Source organism: Oncorhynchus clarkii, chromosome 22 (assembly GCF_045791955.1).
Source record: "Oncorhynchus clarkii lewisi isolate Uvic-CL-2024 chromosome 22, UVic_Ocla_1.0, whole genome shotgun sequence".
Classification (NCBI taxonomy): Eukaryota; Metazoa; Chordata; class Actinopteri; order Salmoniformes; family Salmonidae; genus Oncorhynchus; species Oncorhynchus clarkii.
In genome coordinates this window covers 38,287,871-38,294,551 of record NC_092168.1, presented here as the reverse complement: position 1 = coordinate 38,294,551, position 6,681 = coordinate 38,287,871, and positions in this window count along the sequence as shown.

Sequence of the window (6,681 nt, the reverse complement as noted above, 5' to 3'; positions counted from 1 at the left end):
CATTCCTCAAGTGGTGGAAGAAGTACACAATTATCATGCTTGAGTAAAAGTAAAGCTCCCTTTAATAGAAAATGACTAAAGTAAAAGTGAAATTCGCCCGTTAAAATACAACTTGAGTAAAAGTCTAAACGTATTTAGTTTTTAAATTTACTTAAGTATCAAAAGTAAAAGTATAAATCATTTAAAATTCATATTAAACAAAACAGACGGCACTATTTCTTGTTAACATTTTACGGATAGCCAGATGCACACTCCAGATTGCAATCAGAAGTTGAAGGGCAGTCCCTGGAGAAGGCGGGAATGAGATGGTGGTAAGTAGTGCAGTATAATCACAAGGAGACGTGTACTTGGAAAACGGAGGAGGAATATGGAGAGAAGGTCAAAGAGAGGGAAGAAGAGGGTATGCTTGAGTCGGATAAGAATGGTGGAAAATGGAGATTGTTTGATAAAGAAGAAGGGGAGAAAGTGTAAGCAGAGGGAGATGAAGAAAGGAGGAGAAATGGAAGTGAATGAGGGTGAAGTTATCGGACATCGAGGTATGCACCGAGGGTCAGGATAGAGATGAGTGACAGGAGTGAAGGTTATGGAAAAAGTGGACTCTTGCATTTTGGCTGATCCATTTGTGATTTCGCGGTGGGTGAAAGAGTTGGGTAATGTGGAATCGGTGAGGGTAACCAGAAGTGGTCTAGTGATAATTGTTTGTGTTGGTCAGAGGGAGAAGGCGCTCGGAGTAAAACAAATGGGGGCAAGAAAAGTTGTTTCGCTCTCAAGAAAAGGGCGCCAATGAAAGGAGTGATAACTGGGGTTGCAGTAAATATAAAAGTTGACCAGCTGAGGGGAAAGAATCCCGGTGTATGTGATGCTCGTCGTTAGACGGTGGGGAAACAGAAGAGGCATTGTCTGTTCTTTTTAGTTTTGAAGTTGAGTTTTTGCCAGACAAAGTGAAGCTAGGATATATAAGTTATGTGCCGAATACGTTACGATGTTACAGATGCCAAGCTTATGGGCATGTGGCAGCAGTGTGTAGGAGGGAGGATCCTAGGTGTTCCTATGTGGCAGCAGTGTATAGAAGGGAGGGTCCAAGGTGTGAGAAATGTGCAGAAGGGCATGAGGCAAAGGAATGTGTAGTATTGGGGAAAGTAGTGGAATGTGTTAAGCAAAGTGTAAGGGAGTTGTTCTCCAGTCTAGTAGGTGGCGGTAATGCAACAAATTGGATGCCAACTGCCGTTAAACCTCATAGAAGAAGAGGCACACTCCAAAGCTCAGACACCATTTCCAAAGGAAGCATGTGTTTAGTGAGTCCACCAGATCAGAATGATGACCAGGGAGGTTCTCTTGATAAGTTCATGAATTTGAATATTTTCATGTCCTGTTAAGCATTCAAAATGTAACGACTACTTTTGGGTGTCAGGGAAAATGTATTGAGTAAAAAGTATATTTTCTTTAAGAATGTAGTAAAGTAAAAGTTGGCCAAAATATAAATCGTAAAGTACAGTTACCTCAAATTGACTTGTCGTACTTTACAGTATTTTTACTTAAGTACTTTACACCACTGCATTCCTCCAGATATATATATATCACTGACACGTGGCATGTCAGTTAAGTACAAACTCTTATTTACAATGACCCCCTACCGGGGAGCAGTGGGTTAGCTGTCTTGTTCAGAGGCAGAACTACATATTTTTACCTTGTCAGCTTGGTGATTTGATCCAGCAACCTTTTGGTTACTGGCCCAACACTCTAACCACTAGGCTACCTGCTGCCACTAACTCACTCACACACACACTTTTTTACACATTTTGTTACGTTACAGCCTTAATCTACAATTGATTAAATATGTTTTACTCAATCTATACACAATACCCCATAATGACAAAGCAAAAACAGGTTTTGAAATGTTTGTACATTTATTAAAAATAAAAAACTGAAATTCCTTATTTACTACAGAAGTATTCAGACCCTTTGCTATGAGACTCGAAATTGAGCTCAGGTGCGTCCTGTTTCCATTGATCATCCCTGATATGTTTATACAACTTGATTGGAGTCCACCTGTGGTAAATTCAATTAATTGGACATAATTTGGAAAGCCACACACCTGTCTATATAAAAGGTCCCACAGATGACAGTGCATTTCTGGCCAAAAACCAAGCCATGAGGTCGAAGGAATTGTCCGTAGAGCTCCGAGACAGGATTGTGTCGAGGCACAGATCGGGGGAAGGGCACCAAAAAAGTTCTGCAGCATTGAAGGTCACCAATAACAGTGACCTCAATCATTCTTAAATGGAAGAAGTTTGGAACCACCAAATCAAATTTTTTGTCACATGTGCCGAATACAACAGGTAAAATACATGTGCCGAATACAATACAACTCTCCTTACAGTGAAATGCTTACTTACGAGCCCTTAACAATGCAGTTTTAAGAAAATCCCTAAAAAAGTAAGATAAGAATAACCGAGCAGTTGCCATACCAGGCAGTGATGCAACCCCTCAGGATGCTCTCGATGGTGCAGCTGTAGAACCTTTTGAGGATCTGAGAACCCATGCCAAATATTTTCAGTCTCCTGAGGGGGAATAGGTTTTGCCGTTCCCTCTTCACAACTGTCTTGGTGTGCTTGGACCATGTTAGTTTGTTGGTGATGTGGACGCCAAGGAACTTGAAGCTCTCAAACTGCTCCACTACAGCCCCGTCGATTAGAATGGGGGTGTGCCAAGTCTTGGTTGGAATGGACTCCAACCAAGACTCTTCCTAGAGCTGGCCACCCAGTCAAACTGAGAAATCAGGGGAGAAGGGCCTTGGTCAGGGAGGTGACCAAAAACCCGATGGTCACTCTGACAGAGTTCCTTTGTGGAGATGGGAGAAACTTCCAGAAGGACAACCATCTTTGCAGCACTCCACCAAACAGGACTTCATGGTAGAGTGGCCAGACAGAAGCCACTCCTCAGTAAAAGGCACATGACAGCTGTTGTGGAAATTTCCTCTATTTACCAAATCATGGGAGCAAACCACACACACAAGTCAGAGTTAGTTATAAAAGTCCATCTTTAATTATATAAGCTCTATCACAACCCTGTGACTCTCAGATTGATTCAGTGTCTCCCAGTGAATCCTCTGAGAGCCCCCTTACAATGCAACTGAGTTCCTTTAATAGCAAAGACACACATAGTCAGACAGCATAGACATAACTCATCGTTCAGCTTTGTCTCCTTTCCCAAACCATAAACCAATCCTCCAAATCAACAGGCATATATCAAATTGTCATTTAGATACAACCCACTCAAAATACAACCTCCTGGACAAACTCACGGAGAGGAGGGTGAGGCTATAGGTTAAGATAGAAACAACATAAGAGGGAGCATAGAATGATTCCAGACACTGCCACCCTTCCTTTCCCCACTATGGGAAAGGTAGAGAGTGAAAGATATGTTTACACATGATGACACTTTGACCTCTCCCCTCTCAGCGGCCCAGGCAACTTAGTTTTGACATAGAACAGACGCAACCTCACCACAGAATTACAGAAAAATACCATTCTGATGAGAATTAACTTACACATATTTGATGAATATAAAACATCTTACATATGTTACCAACAAATTCTGAATCTTCCCTAACACAGCCCGCTTGGAGTTTGCCATAAGGTACTGTCATGACGTTGGCCTGGGGGTAGGTTTATGACAGTCATAAATACCTCTTCCCCCCCCTTTTTCCTCTCTCTACCCTACTGATGTTACATTTGCAAACACCTTGGTTAACATAGAGATTCTGGGAACATCAGAAGGTGGGGGTAAATGAACAATATTCTGGTAATCTGACCAATTGAACATATGCGGTGGTACTTAATGAATATGATGTCAGTTCGGTTGTCATCTGAGACATTCTCAATGATAAGATGACAAACTCTACAGTGAAAAGTCTACACATCAGAGTAATCGGATTAACATGGAATTGTTGTTCAATTTAAATGTTTGAATATGAAATTATTTGTGATGTGATTTTAGCTTCTAAAATGTGAGATTTGGGTTTTCATAAGATAGGGCTCTGCTCAATCAGTGGCCCGCCCCTGTGAAGGGACATGGGCTATAAAACTTTTCAAACACGCCCTCCTCTCCCTTCCTATATAAAGCCTTGACGACAATATAACCTCCTGTTCCGAGGATGTGAGGACGACGGTCCGATGCCAGAATGGTTCAGATAGTAACTACAGAACGAAGCCAACATCAGTGTGAGCTTTGGTTGCGAATGGTATGAACTTTGAACTCTTATTCACTACATAAGTAATACCTCCTAGCTGTTGAGTTAGCAACAGCAGCTGCAAACGCAGGTTAGGAAGGATCAGACAGAGTATCCCGTCTACCACACAACGGCGTTACTACAACGTATCCAATTTACCAGCAGAGACATTCTTCAAAGGACAAAGGACTCGGTTGGGCAACACTGCCTTCCATCTACCACCAACCTACCGAAGCGCAGCTCAGAGTAAATATTTATTGCATTTCCCTTTTCCAAATGGGCGGTAATTTAGAATGCATAAGATACTGTATTTACGATAGCACAGCTTCTCCCTGTGTCCCTCAGTCTTCCCGCTCTTTCACTCAAACCCAGCCCTTTTCTTTTGTGTAACCAGCTGTCATATCTGTTCCGCCTGCTAGGGACGTTTTCCTTTATGACGTAATTTGTAATCAAGTTATGATTTAATTATATATGTGTAATTCTGTGTGATTAGTTAGGTATTTAGTAAATAAATAATTAAACCCAATTTTGTATTGCTGATTCAACTTGTTAGCCAGGTTTCGTGCAGATAACCAAGAATTTACAACTTTCAGATGAGACTGAATTAAGGTGACGATTAATATTGACTGCTATTGATGTAAAAAATATTACTAGGTCTTTGAGAGTTTATTCGGAAGATAACAGCTCTATAAATATTATTTTGTGGTGCCCCGACTCTCTAGTTAATTACATTTACATGATTAGCTCAATCAGGTAATATTAATTACGGAGAAATTATTTTATAGAATAGCATGTCATATCACTTAATCTGGCATAGCCAAAGACACGACAGTACCTAAAGGACTCGTACCATGAGAAACAATGTTCTCTGGTCTGATGAGATCAAGATTGAATGCCAAGCGTCACGCCTGGAGGAAACCTGGCACCATCCCTACGATGAAGCATGGTGGTGGCAACATGCTGTGGGGATGTTTTTCCAGAGGCAGGGACTGGGAGATTAGTCAGGATCGAGGGAAAGATGAACGGAGCAAAGCACAGAAATCCTTGATGAAAACCTGCGCCAAAGCGCTCAGGACCTCAGACTGGGGCGAAGGTTCACCTTCAAACAGGACAAGGACCCTAAGCATACATCCTAAAACAACACAGGAGTGGCTTTGGAACAAGTCTCTGCATGCCCTTGGGTGGCACAGCCAGAGCCTGGACTTGAATCAGATTGAACATCTCTGGAGAGACCTGAAAATACCTGTGCAGCAACGTTCCCCATCCTAACTGACAGAGCTTGAGAGGATCTGCAGAGAAGAATGGGGAAAAACTCCAAATACAGGTGTAAAAAGCTGTAATCACTAGAGGTCGACCGATTTAGGAATTTTCAACGCCGATACCGATTATTGGAGGATCAAAAAAAAGTCGATACGGATTAATCTGCCGATTTATTTAGTTGTAATAATGACAACTACAACAATACTGAATTGACACTTCTTTTACCTTAATATAATACATCAATAAAATCAATTTAGCCTCAAATAAATGTTCAATTTGGTTTAAATAATGCAAAAACAAAATGTTCGAGAAGAAAGTAAAAGTGCAATATGTGCCATGTAAAAAAAAAAGCTAATGTTTAAATTCCTTGCTCAGAACATGAGAACATATGAAAGCTGGTGTTTCCTTTTTACATGAGTCTTCAATATTCCCAGGTAAGAAGTTTTAGGTTGTAGTTATTATAGGAATTATAGGACTATTTCTCTCTATTATACCATTTGTATTTCATATACCTTTGACTATTGGATGTTCTTATAGGTACTTTAGTATTGCCAGTGTAACAGTATAGCTTCCGTCCCTCTCCTCGCCGCTACCTGGGCTCGAACCAGGAACACATCGAAAACAGCCCTCTGAAGCATCGTTACCCATCGCTCCACAAAAGCCGCGGCCCTTGCAGAGCATGGGGAATAACTACTCCAAGGTCTCAGAGCGAGTGACGTCACCGATTGAAACGTTATTAGCGCACCCCGCTACCTAGATAGCCATTTAACATCGGTTACACCAGCCTAATCTCGGGAGTTAATAGGCTTGAAGTCATGAACAGCTCAGTGCTTGAAGCACAGTGAAGAGCTGCTGGCAAAACGCACAAAAGTGCTGTTTGAATGAATGCTTACGAACCTGCTGCTGCCTACCATCGCTCAGTCAGACTGCTCTATCAAATCATAGACTTAATTATAACATAACACACAGAAATACGAGCCTTAGGTCATTAATATGGTCGAATCTGGAAACTATCATTTCGAAAACAAAACGTTTATTCTTTCAGTGAAATGCGGAACCGTTCCGTATTTTATCTAACGGGTGGCATCCCTAAGTCTAAATATTACTGCTACGTTGTACAACCTTCAATGTTATGTCATAATTATGTAAAATTCTGGCAAATTAATTACGGTCTTTGTTAATAAGAATAA